Genomic DNA, 27,236 nt, shown 5'->3' on the forward strand with positions numbered 1-27,236 from the left:
ACCCCCTCATTAAAATGTAAGCTCTTTGAAGGCATAAACTGTTTCATTTTTGTATCCATGCTCCCAGAAGTAGTGCTGTGTGTGTGTGTGTGTGTGTGTGTGTGTGTGTGTTCAGTCATTTTCGGTTGTATCCAATTCGTCATGACCCTATTGCAGACTTTCTTGGCAAACATACTGAAATAGTTTGCCATTTCCTTCTCCAGCTCTTTTTACATAGGAAGAAACTGAGGCAAACAGGGTTGAGTGACTTGCCCAGGGTTCCACAACGACTAAGTGTCTGAAGCCAGATTTGAACTCAGGAAGATGGATGGTCCTTCCTGACTCCAGGCCTGGCACTCCATCCACTGTGCTCCCTAACTGCCGTCTGAAACTATTAGTAAGAGGAGCCATCATGTGCATGAGATGGTGATTTAGTGCAAGATCTGAAGTTAATGGTTGGCCTCTGTTTCCTTTCAAACTCTTCCTTTTCCAAACTCATTGGAATTGACTTTCTGAAGGAGTCCACTTCCAAGCAACAGTAAAAAGGACCTTCAGTTTGGGGCATGATCTCTGAGGTTGGAGAGGGCATTTAGAGAGGTTTAGCCCAGTTTAGACAATCGTATGCATTTTTTTAGTTTCCATTTTATTTCTGTGGGATTTCTGACAATGGCAGGAATGGGCTTTGTAGCATTTCGTAAACCCACGTGGTTTAGTCCTCATGCACTTCCAGCTTCAGGGACTCCAGGCCCTGGAACCAGGAATAAGAGGACAAGGCAAAGGGTACCTTCCTATTAAGCAGTATTTCTGAAGCTTCTGAGCCTACACAATGGAAAAAAAAAAACAGTCACAAATCATGGTAGCAGCATCTAATTTCCCTACTCATATGTTTTGATAAGTCAAGAAGAGATTCTTATCAGAGATGCTAAAACAGTACAATTATATGCAGATGTCCATTTCATTGTTAAACTATTTATAGCAGATTATCATTTGTAAAAAATCAACTGCTCAGCTCATCAAGAAGACACTAGAGGGGCAGCTAGGTGGCACAGTGGATAAAGCACCGGCCCTGGATTCAGGAGGACCTGTGTTCAAATTCGGCCTCAGACACTTAACACTTACTAGCTGTGTGACTCTGGGCAAGTCACTTAACCCCAGTTGCCTCACCAAAAAAAAAAAAATTAAAAAAAGAAGACACTAGAAAAGAAGATAGAGCCAGATCATGAAGACATTTGCCCTTATTTACTCTGCTACACAGAGATAAACACATTTAAAATGTCCCTCTCAAAAATTTTGTATGGGGTCTTAAAATGTTACATTTTGTTGCTGAGATTTCTGGTTTTAGAGATGTCTTATGTCTTTTCCTGTTCAGCTTTTCAGTCACTTTTTGGTTCTTAGGATCATAAAGTTCAAGCTGGAAAGAATCTAAGAGGTCATCTAGTTTACCTCCCCCCCTACAGAGAGAGAGAGAGAGAGAGAGAGAGAGAGAGAGAGAGAGAGAGAGCACAAGCGCTCATGATACAAAAGAGGAAATCAAGGTGAAGACAAATGAAGTGACTTAACCTGGGGTCATACAGGAAGTATATGACAGAGGCAGGTTTTGAACCCAGGTCCCCTAATTCCAAAGCCTGTTGTGGGAAAAGGATGGGAGGCTCTTCCAACCATTGGAACCTACACCCAGTGGCTACTGTCAGCTTTCTTCACTGTAAGTTTTGTTTCAGGAATACAGGTCTTCACCTCACTTGGAGGCTGTCAATTCTTGTTCAGTTGCTATGGATGAAGATTCTAGTTTTTTCTGGCAATGCCACAATTATATTTTTGAGGAGGAAAGGAGAGAGGAAATAGAATTTATTGGCTCAAATCCTCCCCACTTCCTCTGGAGGGCTTTGCATAGGAAAGCTGCATGTACAATACATGCCACCATGGCCTCATTGCAGTCACAAATCCTGAATTTGTTGCCTTTGGGCCTGTTCTTCATCAAAATAAGAACTGGTGGTTCTGCTGGCCATCTCACATTTCCTAAGGTAACTGACTGGCCTGATATTTGAACTGAAAACATGAAGGTATTTCTTTGAAATGAAACCCTCCTATGGGGCTTGTGGGTATCTTAGGGGCCTTGTAGTTGTTTTGCGTTTGTAGATAACGTTAACAAGCTTGATTCTAGTTTAGCCTTCTCTTGTGACTTTTACAACACTTGATAATTTTCTGTTCTGACCCTTTTCAGATAGCTTTGGACCTGAGTTTGGAAGTTAGCGGCCTTCAGTGATTTGGCAATCACTCCCCTTCCTTTTCAGAACGCCACAAGAAGATCCTATTTCTATATTTACCTCTTACCCTTGAGGATGAGGGATTTCTGGGATTTCATAGATCCTGAGGCACTCTGGTTGGAAGCCTATGAATATGGTAACATGCATCTCTAGTGGAGAAACTGCAAAGAATTGTTGAGGGTTCTCACTTATCCTATAGAATGGAGGCTGTCAAAATAGGACATCAGCTACTTAAGGGCAGATAACATTTCATTTTTGTCTATGCATTCTTATTGCTTAACACCCTGACACATAGTAGGTACTTAATACACGTGTGTTACGTTCGTTGTCTCTTCTCATCTATTTGCCATCACAAGGAGAAATCTAATCCCCTTCTGACTCAATGTCTAAAATCATTCATGGAAAAACAAAAGCATTTCTACTTCTGACCTTGTGGTGACCTATATTGTGTCAGTGGTTTGGAATATATCATTTACTGGAATGGCTATACTGTAGCCAAACTGGCCTGCTCACCATGCCCCAAAGTACCTGGCAATAATTTCCCATTACTTTGATTTTTTTCACATCCTTCCTTTTATCTATAGTGCATAGCCTTTCTTCTTATCCACCAAGACCCATTTAAAATCCCTGACCACTTCAACTAGAAGTGATTTCTTTCTCTCATGTGAATTCTATAAAACATATTTTCTATGCAGTTTACCATTTGCTGCCCCGTTTAGTAATTTTTGTGATTTTAAAATTATGTATATGTATGTTACACCCCCTGAGGTGGACTGTAAGTTCCTTGAAGGCAGATATATTTCTTGTACAGAACTTTGTATAACCCCACACGGCCTAATCTAGAATTTTACACATAATAACTAATTATCAATTGAACATTTGATAGTCAGCACATATGGGAGCCCAGTCAGGACAGCCAAGCGGGGTCAGGATTGGAAGATATTTGGGGTTTCTTTGCCAAGTCTTCATCCAAATCCAAGGAAAACAATTGGCTTTGTTAGGACATGCTCATCTAGTTTATAAGCTTGGAAAGTTTTAAGCATCTCTCATTGCTAATGAGAGCTGGGAAAGTACCGCTCCTCTCTCAGAAACATCTATAATTGTATCACAGATGACATCTGCTCTCTGACTTCCAGGTGGGAATTCTTTTTGTGCTCACACTTTATACACTGAACTGTCTGGGTTACCTGGGGGATTTCTTGGTTGTGAAGGGAGTTTGTTGCTAAGAGTTGAGCAGAAATCTATCCATTCTGGAGTCAAGAGGAAGGTTTAGGGGGTTGGAACTTGTTTACTTATTGTTTTTATGTGTATTTCTTAGAGAAATTCACTTTTGTGAAGTGTATTACCTGTCATCTTTCAGGTTTTGGGTTTTTTTTTTTACCTGAAAGGCAACAAGTATTTATTAAGCATCTACTATATGCCAGTCACTGTCCTTATGAAATGTAGGATAATACTATAAAACTTGGAGTTTAAGTAGTTCCCCATACTAATAACTTGTCTCTTACAGTTACCTGTAAAATTCTCTTTATAATGAATTGTGCTAGGGGGCAGTTAGGTGGTGCAGCGGATAAAGCACCAGTCCTGAATTCAGGAGGACCTGAGTTCAAATCCAGCCTCAGAAACTTGACACTTGCTAGCTGTGTGACCCTGGGCAAGTCACTTAACCCTCATTGTACAGCCCCCCCCCCAAAAAAAAGAAATAAAAATGAATTGTGCTAAAATAATCTTAAGCATTAAACTTGATTGTTACTGTCTATTTCATCCCTCAATGAGTAAATCCTTCTACTGGGTCAATATTACCTGGTACCCCTTTCAGATATATATCACTATATAAAAACAGTGATAGCAACAACAATGGTAATAATACCTAACATGTATATATGCATATATGTGTACATAGAAATATAGTTTGACATTCATATATGTCCCATTAAATAGATGTTATTGTTAACCTCCTCCTTTTACAGATGAGTAAACTGAGTCTGAGAGAGGTTGAGTGACTTGCCCAGAGTGACACAACTAGTAAATATATGAGATAGCATTTGATCTTGGATCTTCCCAACTCCAAGACTGGAGCTCCATTATACCACTAAACTATTACACACTAATTCACTATTCAGATGAGTCAGTCAGTTAGCATTTATTAAGTGCCTACTATGTGCCAGGCATTGTGCTAAGCACTGGGAGTCCAAAGAAGGGCAAAAAACTCAAGTCTTACTTTACATGATCAACTTTTGATTATCCTAAATAATGGGGAAAGGAACATGGAAAATTCCACTATGGATGATCCACTTTCTATCATTTCTGCATAATGGTGTCTCGGATGACAGTATCTCTGGTTGTTGCTGGAATGGTCTATAAACCACTGACCCCTACCTTGAAGACTGATTCATCCCATGTCCAATAGCTCCCTCTTTTTAGGTAAATTAAGACTATGCTTTACATTTAATGATGAAGAATAGTGACCAGACTAGGTGTAGATAATCCATAGTGTACATAATCTCAGTGCCTGTATTTGACTATACAAATATATAAGAAAATTAGTGGAAATTAGACATATCTGAATGCTTTAGATCTTGCATATACTTTTCATGTGAATGATCCAAATAATTGCTAACTTGCCACTGAAGATGACCCTTGTACATGAGAAGCATAGTACATGGAAGAAGAAATAATAATCATTCACAAAAAAAATTGCTCATACTCCAGATTACAGTTCTAGGTTAATCAAAAGTATTTATTCCTAGGCATATCGTGTTTAATCAGCAAATCATAGATCCCAGATATGGAACTAAAAGGAACCTTAGAGGTAATAGAATTCAACTTCCTCATTTTACAGATCAGGAAACTGAGGCCCGGGGGGGGGGGAGTATGGAACTTGCCTGAAGTCACACAGGTACTAAGTGGCAGAGTTGAGATTTCAGCCAAGCCCCAAGTTGAGCACTCTCCTCTTTATATCATACTATTCCCATTAGGTGACACAAAAGAAAAATAGTCCATTTTAATCTCTACCCATGAAGGCATTTACAGTCTTGGGGAGATGTGACTTGCAAAGCAGCTCAAGAGCAACACAATACGTCTTCAGCATGAGAAAATGCTAAATTATACACTTATAGACAAGTGTGATGGGAATTCAGGGGACACATGGATTGAGGAACAAATGACCAAGACCCAAGTATCTAAAAAGCCAAAAATGACAAGAAAATGAAATTTCAATTTGAAAGATGACAAAAAGAAAGTAGTTTAGGTAAATGTTTAGATGAAGAGAGAAACACATGAACACAGAGAAGTGTAGAAGAGTGCCCATCCAGGAAATGGGTATATGTGAATAGAATTAAATCAGGGATTAAAATTTCCCCCTATTTATTGTTTTATTCTCCTGAAAATTTCATTTTCTAAGTTGGAACTCTGGTAGTTATCTGTGCCTTAACTATCATAACAGTGCCCATGAAGGTTAAGCGCTGCTTAAAGGGAGGGTTGGGGTGGAGAGAGGACATTTTTTACTTTCCTGTCCAACAGCACACCAAAGTTCTTGATTGTAGCCCGCTAGTAAGGTAATTTTTTTTTCCAGTGCCATCTCTGATATTCACAAGGAACCCTTTGATCATGACTGGCACCCAGTTTTTGTCAGTAAAGCATGGCATTGGAGGGGGAAGCAAAGTTCTCAGAGGCAAAATAACCAGAGAAATAATATGGCATTAGGAAGAGTATTGACAGAACCCCTCTTTCCTGGTAGGTGTGTGTGTGTGTGTGTGTGTGTGTGTAAAATTGGCCTATCTGTTCCATGTACAGGAGACATTTTATTTATGATAAAATAAAATGTGAAAAAGCTCTCCGCTTTCAATCACAAAAGAACTTCAGAAAACCAAAATAACATCTGAAAACTTGTCCAGTGAAAATATGATGAAATTGACCATTTTTTTCAACGCAACATGAGTACCCCTCTAAATAGTTTCCTGCTTTTTTTTTTTAATGGAATTTAGACTTTTCCCTAGTATGGGTGACTTCCTCTGTTTAACTAAGAAAAGAATGAATGGGAAAGAAGTAGCATTTGAATAAATCTCTAGGGCTGTTGAAGTTAATTTGGTTGTCAGGGTCATCAGTGTGCATTAATGTTCAATGTGCAATAGTAACCCTACTCCTTCATTAACACTAATTTAGAAACAACAAATAGCCCAAGCTTTGTTTATGTAGTCAGTTTGTTTTTAAAAAAAGAAGAAGAAGAATTCAGTGGGGTACTTTCTACACTAATGAAAATTGTGAGTAATTAAAAGATGGCCAGAGTACAGCAAAATAGACCAGACAAGGGGTTCTAGCAAAGTAATTAGACGGGAGGCTGCTGTCTTGGTGGCTGGCTCAGTGTGTGCCTACTGGGCCAGATTTGGTGGTAAGCTAGTGCAAATTAACTGTTCTCTGGGGAGTGAGTCGTTCACTCCGGTGAGGTGAATGAGCTCTTCCAGGGCAACTAGAGATTGGTCATGAGATTACCTCGTCTAGTGCATTAGCTAATGCCCTGGAAGAGTGAACTCACTTCTCTTAGGTGAGCCCTGTAGTATTAGAAAGGAGTTTGCTCATCCTGGTCTACCATGGGATTGGGCTAGCATTCACAGTGATGCAACTAGGCATCATTGGTAGAATGCCCTTGCTGTATTTGAGAGACAAAAGGCAATTTGTCCCTGAAAATGAAGTAGAGTAGGGGGGAAAGTATATCAGAAATGTTTCCCAAATGTGTTTGAGTATTGCTGTTTGCCATCAGGAGCTGACCTGTAAGATAGTTGGTTTGGGGGCATGGAGTGAGACTTAATCAGTTTGCTGCACCCTGTATTCAGCATTCGATCTCCTGCCTCCAAGATTTTGTCCCAACTGTGTCCCCCCCCCATACTTATAATGTCCTCATTTCTCACATCTTCTTCTAAGAATGCCTTTTCCCCCTTCAAGTGTGTTGTCTAGCATTGCCTGATCTTATTAGCTGTTAGTAGTTCTATCTTATATAAGAGGTCCTTTTCATCCAAATACTCTTTCTCTCAGTCCTTATCATTATTCGAATTGATCCAGACCTTAGATTCCACTTTAGAGTGTTGTCTATTCCATTCTGAAAGGGCACTGAAAAGTTAAGTGACTTGCCCAGGATCATACAGTCAGCACCGTTCATGATACAACTTGAACTCAGGTTTCCCTACTACCAAGGAAGGTTCTCTTTATAATATACCACAAAGTTAATAATCATAAATGGAATTTGTTAATTCATTATGGAATAAAATTTATAGCATAGCATTTATTCTGTTCGTTTGGGTTTTTTTGTTTGTTTGGGGTTTTTTGCAGAGCAGCGAGGGTTAAATGACTTTGCCCAGGGTCGCACAGCTAGTAAATGTCAAGTGTCTGAGGCCAAATTTGAACTCAGGTCCTCCTGAATCCAGGGCCAGTGCTTTATCCACTGTGCCACCTAGCTGCCCCTGCATTTTATTCTATAATATGGAATTTATTGATTCTATCAGAACATAGAATTTATTAACTAATTAATCAATCAATTATAAAATTTGTTTCCACTCAAGGATTCTTCCCCACTTGCATCTGTCCTCAACTATTGCAGCTCATCCTGCTAAAATCTATGTCAGTGTCCCACTCATTATCAGTAAGCTCCTCAAAAAGGGAATGATTTGAATATCAAAGGACTAAGAGAGGTCTTTGGGAAAATTGATGAAGCCTTCAAATATTTTTGCCGAATGACCCTCTTTGTTGACTATGCTGAAAGTCCAGTTTGAAATAAAGAGCATTTTAATAAAAAAATCATCTTCCTTGCAAAATGAACACTTGATACAGTCTTTGCTCATTTAAAGAATTGCATGCAATTAATATTAATAATATTTAGCATTTATATAGCACCTTAATGTTTACAAAGCCCTCTATATATATGCAGTCTCCTTTGATATAGCCCAGTGAGGTAGGTGCAATCAGTTTTCCTATTTTGCAGATGAAGAAACTGAGGCATAGAGTGGTTAAGTGACTTGCCCACATCAGAAAACTAATAAGTTCCTGAGTCAGGATTTGAACTTTGGTCTTTCTGACTCCAAGTCCTGTGTTGTGTCCACTGTGCCACGCAAACAGAAATTAGATGTTATTAAAAATCTAAAAATCTATCAAATAATCGTATTTGCATAATTTTAGTTCCATTTTTTTCAAGGTAAATTCCAAGCATACCTTTTATTTCCACTATTTTCTATAAAATGTTGGTCTGCCTTTTCAGTGGATTCACTAAAAAAATCCTTTTTCTAGTCCCTTGGATACCAAGGCCCTCTTGTTTATACTTAATTACATGTTGTGTGGTAGAAATAGAAGTTAAATTCTTTGAGTGCAAGAACTTTTGGGGAGGGATTTATGTAGTCATTGAAACCACAGTGACTTGCACAAGGGTCCTTAATAAATACTTGTTGGATTAGATTGGATTGGATTGGATCATATCATTAAATGCTTCCATTTTGACAGGATGCGTGACTTCCATCCATACTTTGGTGCGTGTGGCTGACATAGCAAGTGGTCGTCCGGAAAGCACAAGCCAGCAGGAGAAGGCACACTCCACTTGTTAGAAAGCTCCTATCATATAAACTGGGATCTTAACATTCCCCCCAAATTTCCATTTTGCCATGATAGAAAACGGTCCAGTAGGGAATAAAGAAGGTATTTATGATCAAGCCCCATCCGCCGTTCTAAATAATGGTTATGTCTGGTTCAGCAGGGATGCAAACATCCATATCCTCATTCCCGGGGAGCATATTTTTGGCCAGAGAATTTAAAATTGTCAGATACCTCCCATGTGCCTCAGTGGCAGAGTGTGTGCATAAGAAATAACCAGCCCCTTACCAGTTAGATCCAAAAGGGTTTCTTTCACATTCCTTTTGCCCTCTTGCACCCTCTTATTCGGCATCGGTTACAACCACTTTGTCAAAATATTGTTTCTAATAAGAGGTCTCAGGAGTGTGGCAACATCATGTGCTCCTTTCTTCCCCACCCTTAATAACCATGGGGAGTTCTGATGAGGGTAAGCAGCCCTTTTCCCCCCTGAAATGCTGGAAGTTTTATGGTTGTCGGGTATTTTTTTTTTAGATTTGAGAGACGTCATGAAATTCTTTTGGTCAGCAAGAATAACCTCAAAAAGCATGAAAAAAAAATGTTTCAAATATGGACCAGCTGCCCGAAGCCAAAGCATGGCGGCCGGGTGTGGCAAGGTGCCAAAGGAATCCTGAGCCAAGTGAATCATGGTGCCTCTTTCATTCAGTTCCCAGTGGGACAGCTTTCTACTCTGTTCAGTCCCCGAAGGCAGAGGGAAAGAGGGAGATGGAGACAGAACTGAGAGGTGATTAAAGTAGGACTCTCTCTGAGCTAACGAATTCCTTCCTTTCTTCTCTACACCTTTAGTTTCAGGGTAATACCCATCCTTCAGCCAAAGGATCACACAAGTAATTGCCTGTTTTTAACACACACCTCTTTGTGCCCCGCTCACCTAGAAGATAATAGTGGTGTTGTCAGAGGTTGTCTACTGGCTTCCATGGCTGCTGCAATAGATTTCTTTCCCCTTCCAACTCTTTTGGGGTGGGGCAGGACGGCTCTCTGTTGCTCTTTCTAAACACATATTTTTTGCACCACCCCTCCTTTTCCCTTCTCTCACATAACTCACATGTTTTACAGGATGATTTTAATTGCCTATGTAGTATTGGGTAGGATTGATTTATGACTGCTGCCCAAAGTTCAACCCTTTTTTTTTTTTTTAAAGTGCTAGTTAATTAGTAGACAGCCTCCTCTATCTCCATCCTGTTTAGCTCAGGTGCTGTAAGCAGAGCAGAGAGTTTCATATTTCATCCTGCTGCCAATAGAAGAACTTCAAAAGTTTGGCAAAAGAATGAGAGTTGGGCGCTTTCCTGGGCTCTGTGTTAACGATCTGCTTACCTGAAACAGAAACTATTTGAAAGTTCCTCTTCTTGGGAAATTAATATTTTGAGCTTTCTTCTGGTTTGGCTTGTTTAGTTTTTTAATCTAGTGAACCTCTTATCTTTCATTTTTTTCTGTTGCCTAAGTGATCTAAGATGGTCCTGTTCCATGTGTGTGTGTGTGCGCGCGCGCGCGCGAGCACATCCTTCTATGAAAGCAGTTGTTGAGGGACTGAGTCACATGTGAAGTAGCCTGCAGTTGGATGTGGGTCTGAGGTTATTCAGTGACTAATTTCTAAGGGGAGGAGAAATACTTATCATGGGGAGCCTGACTTTCCGCATATTCCTGGGGCAACTTGGCATAGGTGGCTAAAAGGAAACAAAATGGCCTTTTCTAGTTGGGAATATTCAAGCTGGGCAGTATTTTAGGAAACTTTGCTCTTGGGCTTGTTGGGGGTTTTTTGTCCCCTCTTTCTTTTTGATGAAGAAAGCTGTCTAAAATATCCAGATGTGGAAATAAGGATTTAGATGAACTCAGCAAACAAAGGAACTGCGTAATTGGGAGTAGAGCCAGTGTTGGTTTTTCAGCGTTAGCTATGCAGGTGATTCCTTGAGTAAAAGTAAGTAGCTTTCATTCTTAAAGAGTAAAATGGCTGTATGAACTATGTTCTTTTTAAAAAAATTTTTGTCCAGGTTCTATGTTGTATAGTGTAATACAGTGATAAGTTTACAAGTTACAGGATTAAAAGGTCGGGGTTGGAAATTGGTATCATTATATATGATCAATGATATTTATACTTATTTATTTCCTTTTTTTTTAGTTCCTCATAATTTGTTTTAGTTCAGGTTCTCAAAATTACTTTAAATAATTTTCATGTTTAAAAAAAATGCCCTGGAAATGAGTCTTGGAAATTATCACTTGATTTTATCTCTAAGGTTTTCTTTAATAGTTGATATTTGACTCATCTCAAACTCCTTTTGAGGCATGCATGATGTGTATTATGGATGGAAGGATACCTAAATTTTAGTTCTCAGCCCCATTTTAACCTTATAATCATTTCCAGTACTTTAGGAATTAAGAAGGCAATGAAATTTAGGCAAGGGATACTGTCTCTTAACCAGTTCCAGTGGTGGGGAGAATTTGGAAGAAACAACTTTATTTGTGAGATGTGAAGTACTGAAATCCTGAGTGATATCAAGAAGCTTTGGCAGAGAAGAAAGGAACTGAAAGAAACAAAGGAGGAAAACCTAGTGTGTGAGAGAGCATTGTTCTACCCAAGCAGAGAAAGGATAGAGAATAGGGAAGTGAGCACTTTCCTCCTCCATGATGAAAGGTACCTCTGCTCTATTTGAAGTATCCCTTGTCATAGGGATCTTCTCCTTCTTGTTGTAAATGGGTTGGTTTTCTTTTTAGCTTACTGGATTCAGTGTGTTATAGGTGAAATCAATGGACAAATAGTCCAAACAACTGGTGTCTGGTCTTGGTTTGGTCACGGTCTGTGTGATATTGATCAAATCACTGAACCTCTCTGAACCCTACTATCTTCAGATTTATGAAATGAATGGATTGGATGAACTATGTAATTTCCGAGGTCCCTTCCAGCTCAGAAATTCTTTCCCCTGTATTATTTCTGTGTCTTGACACAACATCTGTTTTTTAAAAATACAAGGAATTATACTGGGTAGTATAGAAGATACAGTGAGGAGTAAATCATATCTGCCTTCCAGGAGCTCATAGCTAACTAAGAAAATGAGCTGTGCACAAATAGCTTTAATATAAAATAGGGGGACTCGGGGTGCTAGGGTACTTTGATGGAAGGAGAAAGAAGAGGTTTGGAGCATCAAGCAAAGGCTTCATGAAGGGGACAGTAGTTGAGCATGAGCATGAGCATGAAAGGGGTCAAAGTCAACTTCTAGGGGTGGGCAGAACAGGGTAGGAGTAAGAGGCATATGGAACAACATAATTATAATAGCCCCCATTTATATAAAGATTGCAAAGTTTGTTTAGTATTACTGTCTCTGTTTTATAGAGAAGTTAAGACACTTGTTCCGTGGTCACACAACAAATAAGGCAAGCTTGAAATCCTGCCCCTGACACCTCCCAACCATGGGTTGTTAGTTAACCTTTTTCAACCACAGTTTCCTAATTTACAAAACGCTTCTAATACTTTCCTAGGTTATGATTTTATGCAGTTGTTCTATGGATCAAATGAGATTATGAATGACGCTTTGCAAACCACGACACAATATATGCAGGCTGGTATTGTTATTTGTATGCATGTCATGTCAGTTAATACATTGCAAGTCATTTGGGCGCTCAGATATTTGTTGAATTGGATTGAAAAGATGAACTTTTTTTAACTTCAGAAGAATTTTCTCTGAGTGATGTAGGTCATTAAAAACAAGGCGCCGACATGACATCATTGCAGTCTTTTGTCAGGTAAAAATAAAAGGTCTCTATATGGCTCAGTAATTCTTTTGGCAAAACTGATGTAAGAATACAGATACTCTCCAAGTCTCCTATGGTGAAACTTTTCCAAGAATTAGCTCCATGGGATTAGTTCTTCACTAAAAGGCTGAATATTTTTAGCATGGATTTAGACTCTAAGCCTTGAAGAAACTGATGGTCAATCAACACCAGCCAACCTAACAACCAGTATTTATTTAACTGGGGCGGTCAGGTAGTTCAGTAGAGAGAGCAGCTGTGTGATGGAGGAGGTGGAGACGTAAGAGTCTAAGATTAAGTCTTAATTAAGTAAGTCTTAAGTATTAAATTAAGTAAGTCTTAAGGTTAAATTAAGTATTAATTAATTAAGTAAGTAAGTCTTAAGTATTAAATTAAGTAAGTCTTAAGGTTAAGAGCAGGGCTTCTTAACCTGGGGACCAGGAACTTGTTTTTGGAACTATTTTTATAACTGCATTTCCATATATGGGTTTCTTTTGTAATTCTATGTATTTAAAATTATGAGAAGGGGTCCTTAGGTTTGACCATGAAAATGTATGCCTGCCAAAGGGGACCATGACCTTGGACAAGGTAAGAACCCCTGCACTGGAGAAAGAGAGACCAGTTTGTAAGCTATTGAAATAGTCCTTTCCTTTGTTTAACAAGAATTTATTGCGCTTCTAGGTGCCAGACACTATGCTAGGCACTGAGGATTGGAAGACAAAAATATAATCATCCCTAGCCCTCAAGGAGTTATACATTTTGTTAGAAGAAATCAGCATGAATGTAAATGCCAATATGTATACAAAGTAGTTTCTGGGAAGATGTAGGGCCTTGTTTACAGATAGCACCTGCATTGAACCTTAACTGAAAGGAAGCTTGGGATTCTCTAAGGATGCAGCTCAGGAGCAGGGAGTGACTATGTAAAAGCACAGGGGCAGGAACCACAATGTTGCATGGGAAGAACAGTAAGAATTCAATTTTTAGCAAAGATGTATCATATGGAGGGGCAGCTAGGTGGACCAGTGGACAGAGCTCCAGACCCGGAGTCAAGAAGACCTTGGTTCAGATTTGACTCAGGCACTTTACTCGCTGTATGACCTTGGGCAAGTTTTACTGTTTGCCTCAGTTTCTTCATCAGTAAAATGAGCTGGAGAAGGAAATGGCAAATCACTCCAATGTTTATGTCAAGAAAACCCCAAAATGGGGCACAAAGAGTCAGATGTGACTGAAAAACAACTAAAAAAATCATGTGAATGGTACTAATATTGAAAACGAAGTCTAAAAAAGTCAGCTAGAACCAGATATTTGGGTCTTTAGAGGCCAAACAGAGATGTTTGTATTTTGGAGATATTTGGGAACCTTCATTGGTAAGGGAGTAAGTGACCTACCCTATAGGAATATCACTTTGCCAGCTCTCAGGAAAATGGACTGGAGAAAGAAGGGGACCTAGGTGGTAGATGTTGTGGAGGTGTAATTAGCAAGACTTGGCAATTGATTATATGTGGGGGCGGGGTCGGAAGGGGGAAGGGCTATGAGGCATGTCAGAGAGGAAAGGTTTGAGGATGACTCTGAGGGGACTGGATGGATGTTGACACCTACCTCCAAAGAAAAAAGAATAGAGTGTTTGGGGGGAAAGGTCAGGAGTTCTCTTTTTGACATGTTTTGCTTTGGTCCCCATGGATTACCCATTTGGAAATATCCAACAATGGTGTAGGAGGTTGGATTTTTATGGATCTTGGTTTCATAAGAAGAGTCTGTGTGAGTAGAGAGAATGAGATCTATGAGAGGGAGATACTGTGGAAGTGAGATCAATAAGTCTTAGCTACAGTTTGGATATTGTACAGGGGCTGGGGAAGATGCAGAAAAGAAAAGTTCAGGATGAAACGGAATTCCATACTTGAGTGACATTATGAATGATGGTGCTATCAAGCAAAATGGGTATAATTGGAGGAGGCATGGGTTTGGAAGGAAACATCACAGAGTTCTGTTTTGAACATGTTCACTTTGAGGTTCCCCATGTTTATTTAGTTGTTGTGTGGAAATCTAAATCTCCTTTTTTCTGGGTGCTTTGGTTACAGATTCCATAATTATTTTATTAATGCATCATGGGAATGTTGTCACTCTCCTCTCTGGCTGTGTTTAGTGCTGATGACTGAGACAGGCGGGATCCTTTTGAAAGAACAAGCTATATTAAGTCACTCATGATCCAACAGGTTGTGATAAGAAACATTCCTAAGAATTCCCTTAGTCATGAAATTACATATCTTAATGGAGACATTCACCTCTTTCTTTCAAAGACTCCACAGGAGGCTTCACTAAGAGCATCTAGTCCAGCTGGAGCTTAGCTCAAAACTTGTTTCCTTCAAAGCCAAATTCAAGGGAAGAAATTAACCTTTTCCTGAGTTGCTCTTTCACTGAACCTCAGAGGCCAGTGTTAGACTATGCCCAAAAATATGCCAAGAAAGAGGTATAAGGGGCAGCTAGGTGGCACTGTGGATAGAGCACTGGCCCTGGATTCAGGAGGACCTGAGTTCAAATCCGGCCTCAGACACTTAACACTTACTACTGTGTGACTCTAGGCAAGTCACTTAACCCCAATTGCCTCACAAAACAAAACAAAAAAAAAAAGAAAGAGGTATGAACAAGAAAGAAAAAGCCTGAACCAACTGATGAGACTAAAGTGGCCACTACTTTCAACATTGGTACTTCTGGGTAATTTTAAATAGCAAGAAGAGGATGAGCATTAGAAAGTTTGATGGAGAATCAAAGAGATCTCACTTATAGAATAGACACACTTGAGTAAAATGTGCTCTATATAAGGTGATTGCCTGTTAAGTCAGTCCACTTTTGTTGGAATGGGAAGTTGAAGTAGATGACCTCAAAATACTGTTTCCAACTCCAAGATGCTGTGATTCTCCCTCTTTCATTTCTGTCAATATAATTTGGTGCTTAACTGCAAGAAGATAACATTTGAAAATATAATTGTCATCTTGGCAGCTAGGTGGCATGGTAATAGAATGCTGGACTTGGAGTCAGCAAGTCCTGAATTTGAATCCTCCTGCACACAGTTACTAGTTGTATGACCTTAGGCAAGTCACTTGGTTTTTCTCAGATTCACTTACCTCATCTGAAAATTATGATTATCATAGTACCTACCTCACAAGATTGTTGTGAGACTCAAACAAGATAATGCTTTGCAAATCTCTTAAATCACTGTCTACATAATTAGATAGCATTATGTTAAAAAGAGAGAGAGAGACGTGGAAACTGAGGCCATTACTAGAAGCACGAAGAATAATTGAAAAGAGGTTTCACCTCCTGGGGATTTTTTTTGTTGTTATTTCAGTTGTGTTTGACTCTTCATGTCCCCATTTGGATTTGTTTTGGCACAGATAATACCATTTCTTTCTTTCTTTCTTTTTTTTTTTTTTGGTTTTTTTTTTTTTTTTTTTGGTTTTGGTGAGGCAATTGGGGTTAAGTGACTTGCCCAGGGTCACACAGCCAGTAAGTGTTAAGTGTCTGAGGCTGGATTTGAACTCAGGTCCTCCTGACTCCAGGGCCGGTGCTCTATCCACTACACCACCGAGCTGCCCCTTGCCATTTCTTTCTTCAGCCCATTTTATATCTGAGAATATTGAGGCAAATAGGGTTAAGTGACTTGCCCAGGGTCACCAGCTAGTAAGTGTCTGAGGCTGGATTTGAACTCATGAAGAAGAGTCTTCCTTATTCCAAGCCCAGTGCTTGATTCACTGTGCACCTAGGAGCCCTGGAGATAATGATCCCAAAATCTTCAGTAATTTGGCTGCTTTTTTACTCTGTTTTTTATTGTCTTCTAACAGCTCTCACTTTTTCTTATCCCTCTCACTTTGGTCAATCTCAATACACCTTCTTTGCCTAAGCAGATGGGTACAGTTTATTATTATATCCTTGAACAGGAAGAAAAACCCAAGAATGGAAATATATCAGTCAGGTAGCCAGCCCATCCCAATATCTTCTGAGCACCATGTAATTGTCCCACAAGTAGCTAATGCTCAGTCTGTAGCAGAGTAGAGGAATTTACTTGAGTGACCTAGTGTAAGTATTCAGAGGGAGGATCTGAACACAGATCTTCCCAACTCCAAATTCAGCACCCTCTCCCCCAGCCATGATTCTCTTGAATTGACTATTTGGCTGTCACCTCAATGATTTATTTATTTGATTGACTGATTGATTGCTGCTGTCTTTATTTGAGGCTGTTAGCTCATAAAATCAGCTCTCTGTCTTTAAGACAGTGAACCACTGATTACTATTAGATAATGGTTGACATTCAACACAGAGAGATTGGACTTTCCATTGTAGAGCACAGCCTGTAGGTATTTTAAAGGCCCTTAGTCCAACCTTCTCATTTTGCAGATAAGGAAACTGAGGCTCAGGGAGTTTTGCTAACTTGCCCAAGGTCACACTGGTAGTAAGCATCAGGGGCAAGATCTGAACCCAGTCCTCTGATGTCAAGGACCCTACCACTCTATCTTGGTTTAAAGTTGGGGTGAGAAATACCTGGATTTTTTTAATCCCACCCATCAAACTATGTAACCCTGGGTAAATAGTTGATCCTTCCTAAGCCTCAGTTTCCTCATTTTTAAAAGGAGGGCTGATAATAGCATTTCACAAAAGGTTTATGGGGAATAAATGAGATGCTATAAGATTAAAGTGTTCTTAAACCTTACAGAGCTACATAAATGCTAGCTGTTACTATTATCTGAGGAGCAGGAAAGACCTAAGAACAGGTAGAAGGGGGCAACACAAATCAACTAAACATAAACCTGAAGGTTTCCTTTTTAAGTGAATTCCTTAAATTTGAAATTCTTTTAAGTGAATTTTCATTAAGCAAGGGATGCATGTAGCTCATGAAAGTGGGCGTTTTCAGCAGTCTTTGGAGTAAGGCATTGGCTTGGAATATCGTACATTAAGATGCAGACATCTCTTTAAATGTGGGTAGAGCTAGCAAGCAGTAAGCTGAGCCCAACTTGTAATGCTGAAAGCATGAAGGAAATGACATTCAGAGAGTCGCCAGATGTTTAGGAAACATTCAGAAACACAGGGAAGTCTAAATCATTTTGAGAAATTTTAGGTCACCATCAGCTTGAAAACCCAGCTTGCTCTCTTTGCTCATCTCATCCGTCCTCTGAAGTTTATAGAAGAATAGCTGTAGGGGATTGTTGGAGGCAGAGGTCTTGCTAGAACCTGCAAGTGGACCCTGGTTATTTGAGCCAAATCTTTCCCCAGGAGAGCCAACAGGAGCTAAATTTACCTTCCAAAATATGGGCAACCTGATCTCAGTGTGAATAATTAAAGGATAAAGAGTAACTCTACTGGAGAAGCACAATTCTTGAGCTCTTCCAACTGTATCTAAATTTCAAATCCCAATGTTGGGTGGGAAAACCAGATAATCATAGAGAGAATTCTTTGGCAGCCACCTGAGCTCAGTATAAGGAGGGATGGAAACTTTATAGCTGAAGAGTCAACCTAGGCTGGGCCTCAATGGAGCTCCTCTCATCTCACTTCTATCTTTATCACAACTAGTTTATATTTAACCCAGAGCCAGGAAGGAATAATAATTATCCAGGTGTCTACTTAACGCTACTGGCATCACATATGTGAGAACACAGAATGGTTGAAGGTAGCTAATGGACTGGATTTCCTTTAACTAAAATCGCCTTCTCCTTCTCTCCCTCCCTACCCCCCCCAAAAAAATTTAACCTGCAAAAGTTCTCTATACCCTACCAATCAATCAGTGCATTTAAGTGTCTAGTACTAGGGGACAAAGATAAAAATGAGACAATCCTCTACTCAAGGCACTTAGATTCTAATGGAGGAAACAAGTACACACAGAGGGTCCCAAAAGCTAGGGTACCATTTGAGGGTATTTAGAACAATATACATTGGAGGGAGGAGGGGAGGGAGAGAGAGAGAGAGAGGACCTTAAAATGTCACGACGACAACTTTTGGGATACCCTGTACATAAATAGCTACAGGATAACTATAAAGTGAATAAATACAAATATATACAAAGTGGTAGCAGATGGGGAGAAGCAGGAAAGGCTTCACAAAGAAGACACCTGAGCTGTGTTTTAAAGGAAGTGGGACGTTAGGAGGCATGTGGAATAGGTGAGGCAATAGATGGAATGTTGGATTGGAGGTGGTTTTCATCTCTCCACATTTTATGGCTCCAATTCCTTTTCTCTTGGCCCTTCAGAGTTCCCAGACTAGGGTTTGGCGTCATGAACGTGATCCCAGAACTCCACCAAGGTGGTCTGATTCTAGCTTGGACTGTACCTTTTGTGTCCAGTTTTATTTAATCAGAATTTATATTTCTATGATACTTTAAGGTTCACTTCGCTAACCTCTCCCCTGCACTTCCACCCCACCTCCCTCCAACCACCCTGTGAAGGAGGTAGTATATTATCTTCATTCTATAGATGAGGAAACAGACTAGAATGTTTAAGTGTTTTACCCACGGCTATGGAGCTATTAAGCACTGGAACCAATATTTGAACCCAGGTCTCTCGACTGAGTCTAATTCGGTTTTTGCTACATCATGCTCTTCACTAACTCCCCCTCACAGATAGATGAATTGCTCCTACTAGGGACCCTCCCCTTTTCCTGATGCCACAATCCTCTTTTTCATTCTTACTTTTGTAGGGGTCACCATGAACTAGAGAAAATGCCAAGATTGCTATGATGGTAGGAACACATGACCCCTCTCCAGGGTTTCAGGGGATCTGTACAAAGTATGACTATTTATAATATGATTGACAGAGCCATAACTAGGAATTATTGTGGCCAGGGCCAAGTTACAAATAATGTTCCTGAGGCAAGTGGCCTAAGTGCAACTATAATTGATAGGGTATGGTAGCGCACCCACCCCGCCTTCCCCTCTCAACTCTGCCCTCCCTGGATGTGAAACATCAGCATGCCTAGAGGTTGAACTCTTTGGGAAATGCATGGAAGGACTCCGATGATTCCAGAGTCTCAAAAGCAAGAATGATGAGGCGATATGTAGACTTAGAAACAGGGCAATCTAAGGGAGGACAATATTTGGGGAAAGTACTGATTTGGCAGTTGCAAATTTCGGTCCGACCCTCAGGAGGGAGGTTAGACCTTAAGATGTTTAGCTTTGAAAGTCATCCACATTCGGGCATTAGCTGAAGGGGAAGAAAGCCACTAAGTAATTCAGGTGATGCTCTTAGTACTCAATACATTACTGGTGTTCCTCTTTTAGAGTTGGCTTCAAGGCCGGCCTTGTGTAGCTACACGAGGAATTATACCTACCCCTTTCCATCGGTCTGACTCCCTATTACTGTTGGTTGTTGCTTCCAAGGAGGGTATTCAAAAGAACATGCTGCTAGCTCTGGAGGAGGTTCCAAAAGTATTCTGAGTAATAGCAGCCTTTGCTAGACTAAAGTGCTGGGCCTCCCCAGGTGGTTAACCTGAAAAGGATAGCCCTTACTGGGATGTATTAACTGCCTCAAGTATTTGTGAAAGTTCAGGCCCCTTGCGTTCATCACACGTGTCTGCACCTACTCCAGAATGTCCAATGCTTTTCTTTTATTGTTGTTTAAATTATAAAAAATTATTTACCTACTACACATATATTTACAGGTTGCTGGGGGTTTTTTCCTACCACAAAACAAACCAAAAAGAATTCCCCACTGTATCACAGTTCAGTTTCTCGTGAAGATACTAACAAGAGACTTGCATTTTCATTCCTTACAGCCCTTCTCTTATTACTCTCTCCTGTTTTCCATGCTGTGGTTTACCCTCGACACTTCCTCGTCTGACCCTTTTATGAACTTAGGCTCCCGTGCTTCTGCTGTCCGGGAGAGACTTCTTGAGCCTTCTAACTCTTCTGTGAAGAAGAGCCATGTCCCAGCCTAATCCCCCATTGCCTTAAAAATCAGGCTCCCCTTCCTCCAGGGGGATAAAAGTCACACCCTAAGGGCCTGGACGATCTCCCATCAGCCTTGAAGATCCTCCCTGCCCACCCACTCAGAAGAGCTAGTATAATATTGGGGTTTTAGTGAGGCCTGAGTAAATTCTCCTCACCAGGAGTAACAGCCACTCTTTAAAAGTAGAAATAATTGTAGCAAAAGAAAGAGAGAGAGAGAGAGAGAGAGAGAGAGAGAGAGAGAAGGGGCAGCTAGGTGGCACAGTGGATAAAGCACAGACCCTGGATTCAGGAGGACCTGAGTTCAAATTCGATCTCAGACACTTGACACTTACTAGCTCTGTGAACCTTGGCAAGTCACTTAACCCTCATTGCCCCACCAAGGAAGGAAGGAAGGAAGGAAGGAAGGAAGGAAGGAAGGAAGGAAGGAAGGAAGGAAGGAAGGAAGGGAGGGAGGGAGGGAGGAAGGAAGGAAGGAAGGAAGGAAGGAAGGAAGGAAGGAAGGAAGGAAGGAAGGAAGGAAGGAAGGAAGGAAGGAAGGAAGGAAGGAAGGAAGGAAAGGAAGGAAAGGAAGGAAAGGAAGGAAAGGAAGGAAAGAAATAATTGTGGCTTTAACATTAGAGAATCTGAGTCCAATTCCCAGCTCTGTCACTTAATAACCTACATGTGTGTGACTTTGGTTAAGTTCCTGGACCTCTGTAGGCCTCCGTCGCCTCATCTATACCATGAAGAGGTTGGATTAGGGCCGTGTATTTCAGGCCAGAAAGTCAGGGTCACTACCTTTCTGACTTTGGACAAGTCCCTCTATCTTGAGGCCCCAGTTTCCTCCTCTGTAAAATGAGAGGGTGAGACTAAATGACTTCTAAAGGCCCCACCAGCTCTGTGGCTCTCATCTTTTGATGAGCTGGCTTCTAAGGTCTCTTCAAGATTCTGTGCTCCCATAGTCATACTTTCCAGAGGGTATGTCGTCAGCCCAGCTCAAAGAGCACCATGGCTACTACTCAGTATGTCTGGATTTAGTTACATTTCTGACTTCTGATCTTGGCCTCCCGGCCACCCCATGCTCTTGCCTGTTTCCCAGTTCGCTGTTGCAGTGAGAAACCAAGGCCATTTTGTAAGCCTGCCTTTAACCTGGGTTTGCCACCCCTCTTGGGTGTGCATGCTTCTTGCTTTAAAGAGAATGACAACAAGGATTATGAGTGAGTGCTTTAAGGCAAAGGGTTCTATATGTATCATCTCATTAAGTCTACGGCCATAGGTCAAACAACCACAGAACTCTACCATTGCCAGCTACAGCTAGCCCTGTGAAAAGACAGCCATGTTTTCTGCCTTGCCCTCATTCTGAATTTTAATTGGGTATCAGCAGCCCCGAAACCATAAAATAAGCTGAGGTTAAATAATGATAAGCGCTGGATATGGCGGTATGTCTATAATCCCTGCTACACCTGAGGCTGAGGCTGGTGGATTGCTTGAGCTCAGGAGTTCTACCCTCACTAAGTCTGGTACAAGTATGCTGAGCCCCTAGTCAGGAATGAGGGGTGAGAGGGAAAGGCCACACCTGGGCTGTCTAATGGGGAGAAAACTGACCTAATTCAAAAGAGAACCAGTCAAAACTTCCATGCTCATCAGCAGTGGGATCAGGTCTGTGAATATACTTCCAGCCTCATTCATTGTTTGTCCTTCATTCTCCAAGAGGACCATGACATCGGGAGGTAATGTCATGACTTGCAGTGAATTGGATTTAAGTGAGAAAGGGCTGTGCAAAGCCACCAGTCTCACTCTTTCCTCCAGAGATATCTGCATCCAGTGGCAAGATATAAATCAGGATGGCTGGAGATGGCCCCCATGCAGTGGGAGACCTTGGCCTTTTTTAGCTAAGGCTTTTCACAGATCTCAGTTTGATGGAGGTTATGGCCTCTTTCACCTACTCCAAAAAAAAAAAAAGAAAGGAAGGAAGGAAGGAAGAGAGAGAGAGAGAGAGAGAGAGAGAGAGAGAGAGAGAGAGAGAGAGAGAGAGAGGAAGGAAGGAAGGAAGGAAGGAAGGAAGGAAGGAAGGAAGGAAGGAAGGAAGGAAGGAAGGAAGGAAGGAAGGAAGGAAGGAAGAGAAAGAAAGAAAGAAAGAAAGAAAGAAAGAAAGAAAGAAAGAAAGAAAGAAAGAATGAATGAATGAATGAATGAATGAATGAATGAATCTGGGAGATGAAGAACCTGAGGGTTTCTGGACAAAACAGAAACAATCACTATTTATGCTCATTCTGAGCCCAGACAATGACCAGGTGAGGCTTGGGCTGGGATCTGTTGTTGGCCAATCATTGAAAGCCAGAGTGATTTGGGTTTAAAGCATTGTCCTTAAAAAGAAATTTAGCTCTAGGAAGATATGAAGAACCTATTCTAAAACCAAACCAAAACAAAAAACCCTCAAAACAAAAAATTCATCTTTACCCAGGGTTTTAAGCTTTGCCAACCACTTTCTTCACAACAGCCTTTTCATAGATGAGGAAACAGGCTTTAAGGAAGTAAGGGACTTGGCCAGGATCATGCAGCTAGTAAAGTGTCTGATACAGGATTTGAACCCAGTTCCTTGACTCGGACTCCCTAGCTCTCTCTCTCCACGGTGAAGAGGAAATTGAAAGTAGCCAACAGTAACTATTCATACAGAGCCAAGGAGATCTATTAAATTAACAAGCTCTGTGCTTTTGAGACTTTCCAGTCTAAGTTGGGCTCCTTCCTCGAGCTGATTGTAATGAAATTCTATTTAAAGCCCTTCATCTTCCACATTCGCTGTACCACATGGTGAAGTTGGCCAGACGTTGCCTGTTGGCTGAGACACTCTTATTTGTATTTTGTGAACTCTTAAGCCCTGCTTTGTTTATTGAAGCTGCCTGAGGATGTCTTTCCTATCTGCCGATCCCCATTTTACTGAATCTGAGAGAGAGGAGCATTTGTAATGGATTGATGCCTGCCTGTGGAAAAGACACAGAGGTCTTCCTGTCACCCTTTGATGAGCCTCACCCAAGTCAGATCTCTGCACCTGTATTAGCGTGTGTATTATCTGTGTTCCCCACAGGCACTAATTAGGGGGAATCAGTGACCATCAGTTCATGTTCTAGACCCTGGACTGGTATCGAAGGCCTTCATTGCCTATAGTTAGGTGCCTTGAGGGTATATATGTTCTAGGATCAAGTTAGCACTGGTCTGGAGCACCACTTTTGTAATGGTAGATCAGTTCCCTAGAGGTTCCAGGCCACTTTGGGGGCAAGAATGCAGCAGGAGTGAAGTGTCTAGTTCATTCTAGTCTCCGCAGAGTGACTCCAAGCCTACTAGAGTGGCCTTGGAATTCGTCAATCAACAAAACTTGATTGCAGGTCAGAGCTATAAAGTAAGGAGATAGGAGGTATAAATCCAAGCACCAGACTGTAAAGGCCTCTAATTCCTTCCCCCATGGAAACAACTGAGCTTAACACCCAGTTAACCAGAATAATTAATTCAACTAGGAAGCTACCAGAAGCTGCTTCCTTCCTGGGTGGCTGCCTAGCAGATAAATTCTTGCCTGGACCCCACAGAGACTCCTGCAGTGGCCTCAGGGTATCTCTGGATCTCTGCAAACCACAGGTCCCCTTCCCTTCTAACCCCAACTCAACTGAAGATCCCTTTAACTTTATTTGCCCAAATAGAAAAAAAAAAAGCTTTTTTCCTGTGTTCTTAAGTGTCTGCCATGGGTAGACTACTGGGCTGGAGTGTGTGGGACACCAAATTATATATGACACAGTTCTTGCTTTCAAACAATTGACAGTCTATTTGAAAAGTCAAAACATGCGCAGTTGGGAACTCTGTGCCATTATTAGCTAAAGGGGCAAAGCCTCTGCCCAAACATTGTATGATGATTGAACTAGTGAGAGAGTTAGGGCACTGATCCCGAATCACCCCCACAGACACACAGACACACAGACACACACACTCACCAAGACATTTGCACCTTAATCTGGGCTCCCCTAGGAAAGGTGCCCCCACCCACCCAGGATCTCAACAATGAGGAAGTTTGATCAGCAGGCCTTTTAAATGTAGAGAGGCAGGGAGGGGAGGATGAGGTGAGCAGGCAGGCTGGAGCAGTTGGCAGCTGTCAAAACAAAGACTCACAAAGCTCTGGCTGTGAATTTACAGGTGTCATAGGCCCTCCTGTTAACCCTTCAGTCCCAGTCACTGATGCTGCTCCATAGATTCCTGAGAAGCTATTTTTTTTTTTTTGCAGTGGGGGGTTAAGTGACTTGCCCAGGGTCACACAGCTAGTAAGTGTCAAGTGTCTGAGGCTGGATTTGAACTCAGTTACTCCTGAATCCAGGGCCGGCGCTCTATCCACTGCGCCACCCAGCCGCCCCCGAGAAGCTATTTTTTAAAAAGAAAAGAAAATTATTCTACTAATCAACAAAAATTAACAGTATAAAAATTTAAATACATAGGATTATTAATTTAGAGCTAGAAGAGACCTTGGAGGCCATTTTATTGTTTTGTTTTTGCGGGGCAATGAGGGTTAAGTGACTTGTCCAGGGTCACACAGCTAGTAAGTGTCTTAGGTCATATTTGAACTCAGGTCCTCCTGAATCCAGGGCCGGTGCTTTATCCACTGCGCCACCTAGTTGCCCTAGAGGCCATTTTAAAGATGAGAAGTCTGAGTCTTAGGTGAAGGGGCTTATCCAAAGTTAGACACAGGTAGTAAGGGTGGAGCTGGGATTAGAACCCAGGTCCTCTGACTACAAACCGAGGACTCTGGCTACACTGCCTCCCATAAAGCCATAAGCTCTGAGTTATCGACAATTTGTTTTAAAATGTATATATTAATTTTGAATAATCATGAACATTTCTTTTTGGCTTTGAGTCCCTTTCTGATCTTTTTCTTTTGCGTGATTTCCCCAGGGTTTGTTGCTGTTGTTATTTTTGTCATTGCCGAGGTGTTTATTGTTCTGATCTTGCTTTCTTTGTTCTTCATCACTTTGTAGTTTTTCTATATTTACATTCTGTATTGTATATTCCCTATATTTCTATTCTTTATATTGTCACGTGAGTGAGTGGTAATCTCACAAGACATACCCTGCTTGTACAATCATTCCCCAGTCAGTGGGCATATGGGTTATCTCTAGTTTTGTTTTTGTTTTTTCCTATTCAGAATAAAGTTGCTATGCCTCTATTTGTACAATAGACCTTTTTTTTTTTCTTTCAATAAACTCCTCATGGTCCTAGTCGTCATGAGATCTCAGGATCAAATGGTGTGAACAACTTTACAACTCTTATTATGTTGTACCTTCTTAATTTCGGTTGAATTTTTCAAGGGGCAGATGTTGGTTCTGGACCAAGTCCTCCTCAGTCCTAAATTGGCACTCTCTCCACTTTGCTACACTGTAGCAACAGAGTACCAGACTTCTTGCCAAAAAAAGATGGTACCAAGTTATGATTCCATCAGTAGTGTCTGTTTCCCTCAGATCTGTCCACCACTGCATTTAGTCAGTTTGAACAATCTTTGCCAGTTTGATGGATATAAAATGGTATCCCCAAGAGGTTTTAATCTGAAACCCTTTTTTTTTACCCTTGAACTAAGAGCAAAGTGATTCTTTGCTTTTGCTTTGCTTTCTGGACTTTGGAGATTATGTAGTCCAAATTCTTTATTTTACATATGAGGAAACTAGGGTTCCAAGAACTTGGGGGTTTTGGGGGGTTTTGGTGGGTTGGGTTTTTTTTTTGGCAGGGCATTGAAGGTTAAGTGACTTGCCCAGGGTCACACAGCTAGTAAGTGTCAAGTGTCTAAGGCGGTATTTGAACTCAGGTCCTCCTGAATCCAGGGCCATTTCTTTATCCACTGTACCACCTACCTGCCCCAGAAGAACTTGTTTTTAATATGAGTTTTGCTCACTGTGGGTTGTTTTTTTTTTTAAGTTTTTAAGCTAAAACTATGTTTCTTAATATTAATTGTGATTGCTGTGTCTTATGAATTAATTGATTGCTGTTGCATCAGTTTTGGAAGTAAGCATTTATTATTAATTAATATTGGATATAAGTAAAGTATTGACCAAGTGATTCCCTAACTTCTCATAGTCTCAGGCCTTCATACCTATGTAGCCCTAAGAGGAAGAGCACACACCAAGAAAAAGCATTCTGAGCCAAGGGAGTAGGTGAAGAGAGGGATAAGCAAGGGCAAAGAGATCTGGACCCTGGCATGGCCAAGGGTTTTATCCTCTTTTGATAGAGGCAGGTACATTGATTATACATTGATCAAAGCTAACTGGTTAGCATCATTCAATTCCATTGGTTGACATCACTTGAGGGTGGTCTAAGGAAAGAATATGCAAAAGTCCTGTATCTGGGTGTGGTTTGATCAACTCACTGAGCTAGATGAAAGAAATTAATCACCATTTCTTTTGTTCCCTTGGGTTTGTCCCAGACAAGATTTCCTGGAGTTCCTCAAGAACTTGACTTTCTGGAGTTGGGGTGGGGGTTGGGGGTGGAGGTTGAGAGGTACCTCACACATGGCTGTTGTGATGTGAGAAAATAATTATTAATAATTAATTTCTAAAAAAAAATTTAAAAAAATTTCTCGAGGGGACCCAGAGATCACTTTCAGTCCTTTCTCCCATCTACCTCCCCCTTTAGCTTGTAAGCTCCTTGAAAGCAGTATACCTGGCACACAGTAGGTGCTTAATAAATGTTTA

At 40.9% G+C, this 27,236-nt stretch overlaps 1 protein-coding gene across 4 annotated transcripts in view; it reads left to right on the forward strand.

The window, feature by feature from the left end:
• KIAA1217 (KIAA1217 ortholog) overlaps positions 1-27,236 on the forward strand; it is a 587,997-nt gene that overhangs the window by 472,610 nt on the left and 88,151 nt on the right. Inside the window, exon 1 of one of the 4 annotated variants that reach the window (XM_043968403.1) lies at positions 10,588-10,785. The exons of the other annotated variants lie outside the window; for them this stretch is intronic. The gene's annotated coding sequence lies outside the window, so the exon portion shown is untranslated. Of the gene's footprint in view, positions 1-10,587; positions 10,786-27,236 lie in introns of those variants that run through there. 4 annotated transcript variants of the gene reach the window in all.

This window comes from Dromiciops gliroides, chromosome 5 (assembly GCF_019393635.1).
Source record: "Dromiciops gliroides isolate mDroGli1 chromosome 5, mDroGli1.pri, whole genome shotgun sequence".
Classification (NCBI taxonomy): Eukaryota; Metazoa; Chordata; class Mammalia; order Microbiotheria; family Microbiotheriidae; genus Dromiciops; species Dromiciops gliroides.